We start from the raw sequence: 14,630 nt of genomic DNA, 5'->3' as shown, positions 1-14,630 counted from the left end.
CAGATAGAACAGGGGCTGTGTGGGGGGGGGTTTCTTTGTTTGTTTGTTTGTTTGTTTGTTTGTTTTTTGTTTTGTTTTGTTTTTTAGAGTACCAAAGGCGTTTTCCCTGTGATATTATCCATTACCAAAGAAGAGTGCAGAACATTTTGCTGGTTGCTAAGAATTTCAATGGGCTGAGAATTTTTAGGGCCTTGCTATTTATATGTATGGAGACAGCACAGATGGCTGCCTTCTCCCTTCTTTATCTGTAATACAGATCTATGAAGACGAAGGAAAACAGGAACACCATAGAAATGAACAGAAGTGGGACCAGAAAAGGGCAGCAGAAGATGCCCTGGAAATGTTCTGCATCTGTTAGTGCTCCCTGAACATAAACAAGGTGCTCATGTGGAGCTGACGGTCTGAGACTCAGAAGGGTCTGGTCTCTGGTTTCCGTCTTGAAATACTTAAAGTTTTTATTAGTTGCAGCAAAATACAGGAAACCCTCTCCTCCGTGTTCTTGTAAAGATTTCATTTTTTATTTTATTCATGTGTATGTCTGTGCATAATGTGCATGTGGTGCTCAGGGGGACCAGAAGAGGGAGTCAGATCCCATGGAATCAGAGTTACAGATGGTTGAGTTACCATGTGGGCACTGGGAACTGAACTCAGGTTCTTTGCAAGAGTAGCTCTTAACTGCTGAGCCATTTCTCCAGCTCTAATTCCAGCGTGTATAACAATGTCTTTCATTGCTGGCTTACAAAGTGCAGATACATTGGTTTTGGGGCAAACTGCTCTCCTCATGACACATGGGAGGCCCAAAAGAGAAAAAGGAGTCTCCCTCAAGGATGTGTCCACAATTGTGTAACATCCTCCAACTAGGCTGCACCTCTCAAGAGTCCCATCATCTCCCAAGCATCCTACCAGCACAGACAAAACCTCTACTATACTGATCTTTGAGAATTCTGATCTAAACCATGTCTAGTGAAGGTAAGCCAGGCTGGGACAAGCAGGTCATGCCATGAACCCAGGAGTCCTTCCATGAAAGCAAGACTCAGGTGGCCAGATCTGCAGGTGCCGTGCTGAGTGTCTTTTCTCTTTCTCCAGAACACTCGCTCTGTGACTGTATTCCCTGCCTGCTCTCCTCTGAGCTGGGCAAAGTGTTTTTAAGTCATTATAAACAGTACTGATTTGCAAGAAGCAATAGCCTGTGTGTCTCAAGGGAAAAGTCTACAGTCAAAAAACCCAATGCTTCATAAAAAAAAGGCTTTACAGTGATCTTGTTCCCCTGCAAACAAGGCTCTACCCTGCTGGAGGCTCCTACTTCTCTGAGCGGATCTCTGGCTCCTGACAGTGGGGACCACCTTGGAACTCAAACTCTCTGAGGTGTTCAGAAACACAACTCATTTTTTAAGCTTTCAAGCTCTGCGGCCTTAGCCATTATAGCAGAAGGAAAGAGTGTGTGCAAAGTTATGGAAAAGAAAAAAGCTAAAGCTTGTGGTATGTTCTGAAGTCACTGGAGGGTCGTGGGAGCACGCAGATGCTTCTGTCACTCAGCGCTGATGTTCTGCCTTTGAACTACTAGGGCATTACAGGAGAGAAGCTAATCTTTTGTGGCCAGCACAGCTTGCCTGTGTTGATAAGTGTGATTAACAACACTAAAGTCAAATACATTAGCAAATGCCTTATAGCTGCCAGGAACGCTCATGGCCACCCACGCTTCACAGCTAAATAAGAAACACAAGTTTCAGGAGCCTGGGATTCCTAGATCTGCTGTATGTACATGCCTTCAGCTTTGATTTTCAAGTTGGTTTCAATCAAATCGGAGAGCGCTATTGTTAGAAAGCAGCTACATATAAACTGCCACATGAGGAATGTGCTTTTTTTTTTTTTGTTTGCTTGTTTGTTTGTTTGTGAGAGATGCTTGCTTGATTTTCAGAATCTTCTACGGAATCTGCAGGCTTCTCTAAATTTAAAAGTAGATTTTTAAAAAAAATCTAGAAACTTCTTTACACAACCCAGTGCTTGAGCCTAACCCTCAACCAGAAGTCAAAAGTCAAAGGCTCTCTAGTGGTGAAGCAATAAGTCAGTCAGTGTTCCCAGCAATGGAAAGGGCCCAGCTTGCCCAGGGAGCACCCTGAACCATGTGACCAGAGGCTTTGTTCTTTCTTAACTGAACCTTCATTGGCATGTTAGCTAAAGCAGGCCCTGTGCTTGAGGTGATAGCAGAATTTGTCTTTCTCTGCCCAAGATAAAGGATATCCCTATTAAAATCTTGAAGGGATATAAAATTCAATTCTTACAAGTCCTGGGTCACTAGAGAGTAAGGGAGGAGAGGAGTAGACAGAGTTAGAACCGGGGTGATTGTACATGAAGGGAAGGGTGCAGGTTCCAGGAGGGGTTGATCCTGTCTTTGCCTTAAACACATGAGACTGGCTTGCCCAGGCAGGGAATTTACACTTTCTGCCTCGCCGTGGACTTTCCCTGTTTTGCATGGCTGAATGCCAGAGCTCCAAGTGCACTCCCCACTACGAGGCACCTAAAAGAAACGAAAAGCCAGCTCCACGAAGCACTAGATGTGTACGAGAAAAGCTGACTTGATGGACAGATTCTGTGTGTTTGTTTGTTTGTTTGTTTTTAATCATTATATATACTTTAGGGTCTTTTGAAATGGAAAAACTTTTTATATTAATTTCATGTATGTGAATGTTTGGCTGCCTGTATGTATATATGTATGTATGTTTCTATATTATATGCATGCAGTGTCTGAGGAGGCCAGAAGAGGGCGTTGGACACCCCCCCCCCCCCGAAACTGAAGTTATAGATGGTTTTGAACCACGGTGTGGGTACTAGGAACTGAACTAAGGTCTTCTGGAAGAGCAGCCTGTGCTTTTAACTGTTGAGCCATCTCTTCAACCCCATGAAGTCATTCGTGTACCACAGAGTTTCATTTTCTGACTTTCCATATATACTAGTTAGTTTAGTTGATTCAAGCTAGAGTCGTTTGGAGGGAAGGAAATAATAGTTGAGAAAATGCTGCCACTAGATTTGTCTGTGGTGTGTTTTCATGATCGATGACTGATGTAGGAGGGCCTAGCCCACTGTGGACAGAATGACACCAAGGCAAGAGGTCCTGAGTTGTGTGGGAAAATATTCTAAGCAAGTCATGGGGAACAAGCCAGTGGGCCGCATTTTCCCATGGCCTCTGATCAAGTTCCTGCCTCTAGGTTCTTGCCCTGGCTTCCCTCAGTAATGGACTTACAAGCTATAAGGTGAAATAGACACTCTCCTCCCCGGATTGCTTTTGGTCATAGCCTTTTATCTCAGCAACAGAAACCTAAGACACTGTACCACTACCCAAAGCAGTTGATATTTTGCTGACAAGATTATTTTCAACATGTCGCCCCCTTTCTTTCTGGGTACTCTAAGCCAGCTTACACTGTGTAGTTTGTGGACTTTTACACATATATTATAATAGAAGACATATGTGTCCAATGGAACGTCCTGCAGAGACACAAAACAGCATTGAGAAAGAAAGAAATTTAGTAATGGGAAGGATGGGAAAGCTTGTTTTATGAGTTGAGGAAGGTAAAACACTGACCGTGGGATCTAGGGAGCTGGTCTTTGGAGCACTCTGTTGGCGTGGCTTTGCTTGGTTTTGAACGTTCCGTGACATGCATGGCATGCTACCGAAGTGTGTCTGGTAACACACCTCACCTGGTTCTGCGACCCTAAGAACCACAAGCTGCGACCTGAAGATAGCTTTCAAGATCCTGGAGAGTATGGGAAGTCCCCCAGGCGCCACCTGTGCACATTCCCACCAGCCCGCTGTTCCTGCAGGGCCTAGGTAAACGATCATGGGGTGCCGGCCTCTGGCACACCCCAGCTTTCAGTCGTCACAGCTCTTGGCCTCCATGACCGTAAACAGGACTTGTGACAGTAGAAGACAGCATGTCACATATGGAGAGTAAATGAACAGACGGGTGCTTGTGTATGCGTCTGAGTACTCCCTCAGTCACTGTCTGACCCACTAGGAGATGGGTCAACTGGAGAACAGCACAAGTGTTAAATTACCAGCTTTGGGTGGGATACCACTCCACAGAGGCACAGGCCTGTTTCTAATGGCATTCGGGAGCAACACTACCTCCTTGGCCTGGATTTCCAAGACCCACACTTCAGACTAGGGTAGGTGCTTAGTATCCACAGATCTAAGCTGTGAGCTCGCTTATTTGTTTATCTGAAAAACTCGGAGATACATTGTTCAAAAAACAGAATAAGGCTGAGAACAATAAAAACAAAAACACAAAAACAAAAACAAAAACAAAAACAAAAAAACAACAACCAGATCTCATTTAGGTGGGAAAGAATTCTCTGATAGGCATATAACATGGTTATATATGTGTGAATGTGTATATACGTATATATTTTACATGCATAAAATATGTGTGTTTATATGGGATATCAAGACTCAGCTGTGTGTTTATGTGTAACAAATTCAAGGCATACCAAATTCGTTTGGGGGAAATCATGCAACTAGTAGTTGTAAATAATAAAAATGGTCTGTTAAATTTTTAGTCTGTATTCCGAGGTATTGAGAATTTAAAATGAGTGTTATTTTAAAATTTTGAACATTGAATGTATTATTTTCATTTTAAGACATTCTAAAGAAATATTTCAAATATTGTTTTGTCAGTTTTTTAAATGTGCCTGATGTTCTTTGAAGATAAAAAATAACTCATTAAAAATGAACACTCCATCCTATAGGAGAACTATATATCTTTACATTTAATTATACCCATAGACTATAACAGAGATGTGTGTTATATTTCTAGCATTTGTTTTATTTCTAATTCATTAATTACTTAGCATCTAAAAATCTAATTGTGATCAAAATTAACATCACCTCTTTGGGCTCTCTGGTCAAGCAAAATGGAACTTTTCCTGGCTTTCTTCAATATCACGTGGGTTTCATGTCCCTTCTGTCTAGTAATGAACTAAAGTGACCAACCTGGTCTCACACAGTTGGCCATGAAGAAGTGGTAAGGGTCAGCTACTCCCTTGGAAACCTCACAACCAAATCATACAGATACCCAACAGGTCCAAATCCCTCCACACATACAATGACTTCACTTGTTTACTTGACACAGGATCTTACTCTATAGCGCAGGCTAGTCTAGAGCTCTCTTTGTAGCCCAGGCTGCCCTGAAACTCACTTTGTAGCCTTGCTGGTCTGGAACCTGTAGCAACCCCACCTCGGTTTCCCATGAGCTACCACCGTGGGCTGATTCAGGCAGTACTTAAGCAACCGGGACTGTTATAGCTCATTATCGGGCCATGTGAGGTCCTGGGCTTGATCACCAGCACTGGTAAATTCATAAATAAACACATACCAAATCAGTTCCTATGAACTGTGTGCAGACTTAAAGATGCCCCAGCTGTTTGCTTTCCTTTTAGATGTTTCAACCACAGCTGGAGGCCAACGCCGAGATCCCAGCAGCAGATTCTATTACCCTGGTAGACAGGATCTCAAGCAAGCAGAGTCCCTTGGACCTCAGGGCTGGGCAAAGACCATTAGATTTAGACAAAGTCATGATGGTGACCATCAAACAGGCAAAGACTTCCCTGGACTTTCACATTGCAGTGTGTAGAATTATTTAATGCCAGCCAGGGGTTTCTACCCCACCTTTGGTATTTAAGTTCCCGGATGAAAGACACACACAGCCTTTATACTTACAATAAGCCTTAAACAGCACACTAGCCAGGCGGCTGCCTACCCTCCATGTTGTTAGAATCCATTTCCCTATCGATAACCCTTGAGTTATACTTATTATTTACTGTTTCATCTGGGCTGCTCTTAACTCCTTCCAGCCAGTCCTCAGGGCTATGTTTTTGTGGCTCACCTAACCCATGGTGGCTTCTTCTTCCTCCTCTTAACCAATTGAGGTTTCTCCTTGTCATCTCCTCTGCTACCAAACCCGTGTATCCTAAACCCCACCAGTGTCTCTTCTGCCCAGATATTGGCTGTTGGCATCTTTATTTACCAATTAGAAATGACTTGGGGGCAAGGTTACTCAGTGCCTACATGCATGCAGACTCACTGGTCTTTGGGGGCCCAAAATTAGCATTAGAATACAAGCAGCATTAGGCCAACCCACTACACTGCAGTATTTTTAGCTAGTCAATAATCTGAATACTCCAGTTCTACTCAGCACACTCTTAGTAGTCAAGCTTTCTGCCCATCAAAATCCATTTCTGAAGCTCTGAATCTGGGTGTATGGGGGAGGGAGAAAGGGGGAGGGGGAGCTGTTTATAGAGAGATGGTAACAGCAATACTGGCAACACCCTCCTATCGAGTACAGATTTCCAACTATAGAATGAGTTGCCAACTTGGAACCCTTGGTTAGATGTGCCCTGTATCCTAAGTGAGACTAACGTAACTTGAGATTGCAGGTGTTCAGACATTTAAAGATAGTTACCGGCAAGCACTGCAATCAGCTGTTCCTATAGAAAATTCTTAGGTTTGTAAAAAAAAAAAATATAGCTTGAATCCAATTCAGTCTTTTTGGTCCTAAGTAATGTTTTCAAGATGCTGCTAGTGGTGTGACAAACAGCAGGTATTGGAAGTGTTAGCCAAGCTCTGTTGTGAGCACTTTCTGTATAATAGCCTACTTATCATGTGCGACAGCCCTTCCAGGGCCACTGTTGTTATCCCACTCACAGAGATCACAAGTCACTTGTCCAGAGTCACAGGACTTGCCTTGCTTCCTGTGACTTCGCCCCAGCCCCTCCTTCTGGTCCATCCTTCTCCATCAAGCATAAATGACTTCTGGGTTCTCCTGTTCCCCACCAGAGTCGCTGTCTCTCTTCAGCCCTCTCTGCTCTCTTTCTATCCCTCAATGTTCCCATATCTTGCTTTTAGATAGCAGCAGTTTAACATCTGTAATTCAGACATCCAAAATCTAAACGCTCTTCAGTGCCACTGATAGAAAGTTCCACACCGTGAAACTTTGTCTCCAGCACAAAACTATCAGAAGGATTACATAAAAAATAGAGGCCACGGGTATGATGAGTATATGAGACATAAATGAAATTTGTATTTAGACTTGGGTCCCATACACAGGATATCTCATGAAAAACATATACAAGTACTTTAAAATCTGAAACAGCACTGTGCAAAGATACTGGGTAGCAGCATATGTCCTTGTGAACTGGCTGTTGTCGAGAGCTGGAGGCACCCATCCTCAGTGGTGAGTAGTATATGTGCTTTGTACGTTGTAACAGTAGAGAGGTATCGGTCAGAAAATTCTCTTATTCTAGATGAGAGTAGCCCTTCAGATGAGGAGCAAGACAGACACATTTTGAGTTCTGATAAAAGTAGATGTGGAGCTTCCCAACATCTTTTTTTTTTTTTAAGATTTATTTATTTATTTTATATTATATGTGAGTATGTTGTCGTTGTCTTCAGAAACACCAGAAGAGATCATCAGATCCCATTACAGATGGTTGTGACCCAACATGTGGTTCCTGGGAATTGAACTCAGGACCTCTGGAAGAGCAACTAGCTAGTGTTCTTAAGGGCTGAGCCATCTCTCCAGCCCTCCCAAGGTCTTTTGACAAGAACATAGACAGCGTTGGAGTGAGGTGCCATACAGGGTAGGCAGCAGGAACCCCCCTATTTCCTCTGCTTCCTCTTAGCCTGGAATACACAGCTGTGCAGCCAGATTTCCAGCACACGGCCCTGGTGTAGGAGGGACCCCTTGACTCAGAAACTTGCTTCTTGCTAGCCACAACAAGCAAGGGCTTGCAACTCCATTTAGGGGCATTTACCCAAAAGGCACATGTGTTTCCATTCAAGGGATGTTTACAAACACCCTGGTTCTTGACTCAGTCCCAGTCAGCTGGATGACTTTCTCCAAGAGGAAGTGGGAAAGGGAGGGACTGGGGTGAGGAGAGAGTGGATCAGATCAGGGATCTAGGGACAAATCTTGTCTTCTTCCTTTCCAGTGAAGAAGCTACTCAGCCTACTTGACGTAGCTGGTATTCTAGCTTCAAGCCAACGTCTTCACAGTAGCCCACACTCCAACGCTTAGAGTCAGAGGTCCCTATCTAACCTGATGTTGAGTCCACTCAGGACCAGATGTGTATCTCTGCCTATACTGGGCTTCCTAGACACAATGGCTCCAGGATTCCACTGAGGAGAATTGAAGGGAAACCGAGGTACCAAAAGTGTATTACCCAGGGCCAGGAAGATGGCTCAGTTGATAAAAGTATTGGACTTGCAATCACAAGGACCTAACTTCAAGTCCCAGAACCCACGTTAAAAAATCTGGGCATGGTATCCATTTTTAATCCCAGCATGGGGGAAGCAGAGATATATAGATCTCTGGGACCTATTGGCCAGGTAGCCTAGTCTACTTGGGAGATTCCAGGTCAATGAGAGATGTTTTCTCCAAAAAGTAAAAATTAAAAAATAAATAAAAATTTAAAAATAAAAATATATTATATAAATATTATATGTGTATAACTCCATTTAGGGGCATTTACCTATGTATATGGATAGTGCCTAAGAAATGTTGTCCTGGGGCATACACATGCATATCCAAGTTCACTGTTCATACCCAGAGTTTGCTGTGTATTTTCTTCATGTAGAAGTCACATGTTGAAACCTGAACATTATCCCCACAACCCTTTAATCTTCCCCTCTCTCTATCACCTCCTGTGACAGTTAATTTGCTACCATCCTTTGCCAGACGAAATATTTGCATTGATTTAAAAATCCCTTATTGAAAGAAGACAATATGAAAGTTAGGCTGTAATAACAAAGTGTTCTCTCGTCATCTAACCTTACAGCTGCCTGTGTGATTACTGGCAATTACTTCAAGCCTTTCATGTTTGCAGATACGAAAAATAAAGCTGAGACTCGATAACAAATTGGTGTGTTCGTCTTGGGGAAGACTGTTCATCTGGCCCTTGGCATCCTATAGTCACCTATAGTTCCTTGTCTAGGTTGAGGCCTCCCTTCCACATTTGTGTGTCTATGCTATTTGCTTGTTTGGCTCACGTTTAAGGCAGCCTCGTTGATGCAACTTTATAGGTGTAGCCTCTGACATGACTAGGAGACAAATCTCATAGCAGACTCACTGTTCCCTGGCTCTTTTGGTCTTTCTGCCCCCTCTAAAATGATTTCTCAGCCTGAGCTGCGGAAGTTGTATTGTAGATGTATTGGTTTGTACTTATCCCATACCAAATGGTCAGCCGTAAGAGCATAGATATACACATGACATTATACCAATGGAGTAAGTGCATTAATGTATTTCAGAACACACACACAAATGTAACAACAATTTTTTAAAAGGCCATAAATTTGAAGGAGACCATGGAGGTTCAGGAGGGAGGAAAGAGGAAATGATTTAATTAGATTATAATCTGAAAACATAAATGATTTTTTTTTTTTTTGGAAAAAAAATACTAACTCAAACTCAGATCTTCTGACTGGGGACTCCTACAGAATTTAAATGTTTCATCTCAATTTCATAGCACTTACACGGGTTGTCTGTGTGACCACCCCTGCTAACTGTACCTGCCAGCAATTCATCTGGCCGTGTGTTCTCTTGACCTGACAACTTCAATGTAAATACCAGCAGCAAACACTCTGCTCAGAGACATAAGATCACTGGGTGTGAGCGATGACTTGGATTTGGGATAGAAAATTATGTGTGCGTCCATGTTGCAATGTCCGATTTTAGTCTATTCCCCCTTTCCCATTTTATCTTTGGAATTATATTTTTTTCACAATATGAACATGTCACAGGTTATTCTACTCCCCCCCCCCCCCGTGTATGTTTGTGTATATATGTGTGTTCACATCTTTTGAGGCTCACAATACTTGGAAAAAGGTTAAGCCCAGTTTGAAATGCTTCCCCTCATTCCTGTGAAGTTTCAGGCTAACTCGCATGCTATTGGTCAGGTGAGGTGCCTGCTGGACCCGATGGCAGGGGACCCCAATAAGGAACACACTCCTGGCTGATGACAGACTGGCAGCATTACCCATTGGTATGTGCAGGGCTGCCGAGCCAGTTTTGAAAGAGCAGATTTATTAAAAAAAAAAAAAATCCAGCTGTGAGTTTTCATTTTTTTTTCTCCCTCTTAGAGCTAGAAGGCGGGGCCAAAGCCAACCTCAAACTAGGCACTCCATTGATCAGGCTAGAGTGATGTGGGCCCGTCTCACAGACAACAGCTAAGCACAGAGGAAATATTAGCTGGCAGAGATAACGAAGAGGAAACAGTGAGAGGCAGGGGCACCATCTGTCCGTTTCTGAGCAGCAGTTCTCAAGGCAGCAGAGAAGGAGATGAAGAAGAGACTGGTCCTGGTCCAAGGGAACAGCGCAGCCTAAGGACATTTTCAGACAAAGTAAGTTTGCATTCCTTAGAAGAAGAGGCTGTGGTGGAGGGAAGAGAGTGTGGCTCCCTATCTGGGCTGCGGGATTTGTTACGTGTATACGAAGTTTGCTTCTCCGGTAGATCTGACCCTGAGGAGAACGTTCTTTTGACAAGAACTTGATTTGACACTCACAGCAGCACCTGTGGTCCCATAACTCATTTTAAAGACATCTGAAGGCTACAGAATGATCTATTTTACTTTTCAGATCTCAGGTTACTGACAGAGACTTTTGTCTTTCCTTCTGTCCCTCCTTCCCATCTCTTTTTTTTTTCTTCTTTCTTCCTCTTTTTTCCTGGTTTATTTTTTTTTTTTTAACCTTCTGGAGCTGTGAAAAGAGTGTTTATATCTTTTCTCAAATAATTTGGCGTGGCAATGGCTCACCTTTCAGATTAATGGGACTGACAGAAAATCCTGTTGGTTTGCTCAGCATATGGGTAGATATTTAAACTTCCGACGGACCTTCCGAATCACGCAGTTGGTGTGGCAACGGCTTGTGAAGGCAGCTGTTTCTGGGTCTTTTTTGCAGAACACAGACCGACTCGGGAAATAATCCTGCTGTTTATGTGTGGTACATTTTCAGAGTATTCATTTTCAAGCAAAGCTGGATCGTATGTTTCTGGGAGACTGTTTGTTACCTCCAAATGGTTCATAGTCGTTGTCAGATGCTGTGTGTTTTATTAGGCATGGATTTGTCTAATTCCAGTGGGAGATCAAAATAGTGACTGTAGCAAAAAAAAAAAAAAAAAAAAAAAAAAAAAAAAAAGTACCGAGGAAGGAAGGCAACTCCTTTTTAACCTACATAGGGGGCTTGGGGGAGGACTTGTGTGCCTTTGTAAGCTGGCTCTCTAGTGTAAACCAGGAGTAGAGACACCAGCTGCAAACTGGCAGAGGCAGACACACTCAGGGTTATGGCCCAATATGGATGTCAGAGCTCCGTAGCATGTGTGGGAAAATGGCCACAGTCCAATGTCTGGAACCATTTATCTTCCACCAGCACCTAGGAGACAACTGTTTCATGCATTTTACAAACACCCTCACTGACTGATTTCATTTATACGGAGGGGGCGCACGGATGGATGTAAGGACAGCTATGGTGGGGAGGGGTGCTGAGCTCTTTCCGATCCCCCAACACCATGCTCTCCTTTGGGTTCTGAGCACTTTCAGTGATGTGATATACAGTGCTGAAGTCACAGGCTTTCAACAGGACCCTTCCCACACACTTAGTAATAAATGCCACATTAATGTCTGATCTTTTGGGGAAACCAGCAACTAAAGGTTTGTCCTCACTATCTCCTCTCTAGGGTCTGTGTCCTGCAGTGCAGATCCAAAAAATAAATAAAAATCAAAGGAAGAAAATATCAGTAGGCGGGGCTCCGTGGAAGCTGGACATAAAATGGGGTTAAAGACGGATATATGATGCTCTTTGGGAAATACTGGGCCATTCTGTTGTTGATCTCTATATCTGTGTCTGTATGAGGGCAGGATTCATGCCAGCCAGGGTGTTTTGTTCTGTTTTGATATTTTTCTTTTTTTTTCTTTTTTTTTTTTAATTAGGTATTTTCCTCATTTACATTTTCAATGCTATCCCAAAGGTCCCCCATACCCACCCCCTCAATCCCCTACCCACCCACTCCCCCTTTTTGGCCCTGGCGTTCCCCTGTACTGGGGCATATAAAGTTTGCAAGTCCAATGGGCCTCTCTTTGCAGTGATGGCCGACTAGGCCATCTTTTGATACATATGCAGCTAAAGACAAGAGCTCCCGGGTACTGGTTAGTTCATATTGTTGTTCCACCTATAGGGTTGCAGTTCCCTATAGCTCCTTGGGTAATTTCTCTAGCTCCTCCATTAGGGGCTGTGTGACCCATCCAATAGCTGACTGTGATCATCCACTTCTGTGTTTGCTAGGCCCCGACATAGTCTCACAAGAGAGAGCTATATCTGGGTCCTTTCAGCGAAATCTTGCTAGTGTATGCAATGGTGTCAGCATTTGGAAGCTGATTATGGGGTGGATCCCTGCATATGGCAGTCACTAGATGGTCCATCCTTTCGTCACAGCTCCAGATTTTGTCTCTGTAACTCCTTCTATGGGTGTTTTTTGATATTTTTCTTATTCTTTGAATGTGTGTTGATCCAGGCTCCCCTGTGCCCCCACCTCCCACCCAGCTTTATGTTCTCTGATAAGTTTTTGTTTTGGTTATTAGTAACCCAAGTTCAATTAGTCCTTCCCATGTGCACATGGGTCTGCGAACATCCACAGGGGCAGAGGCAACCTTCCAGGGGCCATATCCCCAAAGGGAAGTGGGCCCCCTTCACCCAGCAGCCTTCAATTACCTGCAGTTCCTCCAATAGGGGAGGGGTCCCTGGGCCCTTTCTGATCTAGCCAGCCAGTATGTCTTGCCTGAGCTGAGTCCCCATGTGCTAACATGCATGTCACATGGAGGAACGCCAGGCTGATTTTCACCCCCATGTCATATCTCATAGGGATGTTTAAATTTCGTTGTCAAGGTCAAGAGCATTCAGGCACTATAGGTTTTAGTCACAATTGTCACGTTGCAGAAAGGACAGTTATAAATAAATTTCATTGCTTGTAAGCAGAATGAGTGATTCTAGCTATCTCTCCCGGAGAAACATGAAATGTCAACAGACCGTTAGTTTTCAATATATATTTGTGAAATTGCCTTCATTTCTGTAGACTGAACTTCTTACAATCCTGAAAAACTGAATCATGAAAAACAAAATTCAATGATCATATATGGTATCACCTTTGTTTTTCATTGCCTGCTCCTCCGGGGATGGAGGGGGAGCACCTCCTGCTCCTTTGGGAGGGAGCACCTCATCTTTTCCCCCATGTGAACATCTTCTTTCATTTCCTTGTCAAGATTTCCAGCATTGTGAAAAACTCGTCACTTTCTTAATTAGCACTGAAGTTTTAGAAATCGGGTTAATATTGGCACGATAAGCCTCCTAATACAAAGAATCTTGGTGTCAGTGCCGATTAAGATGCCTAATGTGTTTGTCCATTTTACAGACCCACGTATATACTATGCAGAATGTATAAATATATATGTTTATCTTCAGGTAAATGTATGCATTCTCTTTTTTTAAATGTTTCATTAAAAGTGGCTGCATATAAAAGATGAAGCATTGGATATATCAGGCGTCAGTGTGCTCTGTTTTAAAGCATTTTTCTTTGAAGTGATAAGTAGCTCACTGGTGCTAAAGAAGTCAAGCATGAGACTTCCCTGTGCCCACTGCCTACACCGCTTAGCTGTCCATAGAACATGGGCATTCTTCAGCTAACACAGGGCACACAGCAGCCCTGGATTCAGGAATTCTGATGGCCCTGTGAGCCACCCACTTGACAGCATGACCTTAGGCCATCAGTGGATCCTATGGGTCCACAGCTCAGCTTTTGCACTGTGGGTAAAAAACTGTCTTACCCTATAAGATGGTCTTGGAGAACAAACGACACCATATACACAGAAGTGTTAAACCTCTTTCTAGAATATTCCTTCTGCCCCTGCCCCTCACCCTGTTTTAATAGATCCTGACCATTGCACAAAGGCTTCTCTTTACCTTCCAATCTCCTCAAAGATATCTATGCCTCTTTCAGTGCTCTGGCTCTCCCAGAACTATCCAGCTTGGACTACCATGTCCCTCCCATTCAGCGATCAACCCCATCACAGGCCTCCAGTTCTGGGTTCCACAAAATATTTTCTCTCTGATGTTTTGGAGAATTCTATTTTTGTTTTATTTTCATGTGTATATGTGTGTACTTGGGTGAGTTTATGTGTGTCACATGCATGTAGAAGCCTGTGGAGTCCAGAAGAGGGCATTAGGTCCCCTGGAACTGGAGTTACAGAACTACAATGTGGTTGCTGGAAACCAAACCCTGTTCCTCTGGAGGAGCAGCCAGTGCTCTTAACTGCTGAGCAATCTCTCCAGCCCCTTCTCTACCATGATTTTTAAAAACTATTTCTATACTTCTTTTTTTCACACTTTTAATTTTACAGCATTTGTCTTATACTAATAGTCTTTTATGACTGTTCTTTCAGGTTCTGAACAACAGTATTTTTGCATTATTGTGCTTTTTTGCTGTGAGGTTTTGTGTGTGTGTGAGAGAGAGAAAGAGAGAGAGAGAGAGAGAGAGAGAGAGATTCATACATGACTACTATATTTATATCATCTCCACCACTCCCTCTCCAGCTC

General features: G+C 43.2%; 1 protein-coding gene across 9 annotated transcripts in view; it reads left to right on the top strand.

The window, feature by feature from the left end:
- The window catches only part of Stard13 (StAR-related lipid transfer (START) domain containing 13), a 390,686-nt gene that overhangs the window by 290,455 nt on the left and 85,601 nt on the right, over nucleotides 1–14,630 (top strand). The window contains exon 1 of one of the 9 annotated variants that reach the window (XM_006504921.2): nucleotides 10,138–10,390. The exons of the other annotated variants lie outside the window; for them this stretch is intronic. The gene's annotated coding sequence lies outside the window, so the exon portion shown is untranslated. Of the gene's footprint in view, nucleotides 1–10,137; nucleotides 10,391–14,630 lie in introns of those variants that run through there. 9 annotated transcript variants of the gene reach the window in all.

Source organism: Mus musculus, chromosome 5 (genome assembly GCF_000001635.26).
Source record: "Mus musculus strain C57BL/6J chromosome 5, GRCm38.p6 C57BL/6J".
Taxonomy (NCBI): domain Eukaryota; kingdom Metazoa; phylum Chordata; class Mammalia; order Rodentia; family Muridae; genus Mus; species Mus musculus.
The sequence above is the reverse complement of the archived record's forward strand: the minus strand, read 5'-3'. Positions and strand labels throughout refer to the sequence as shown.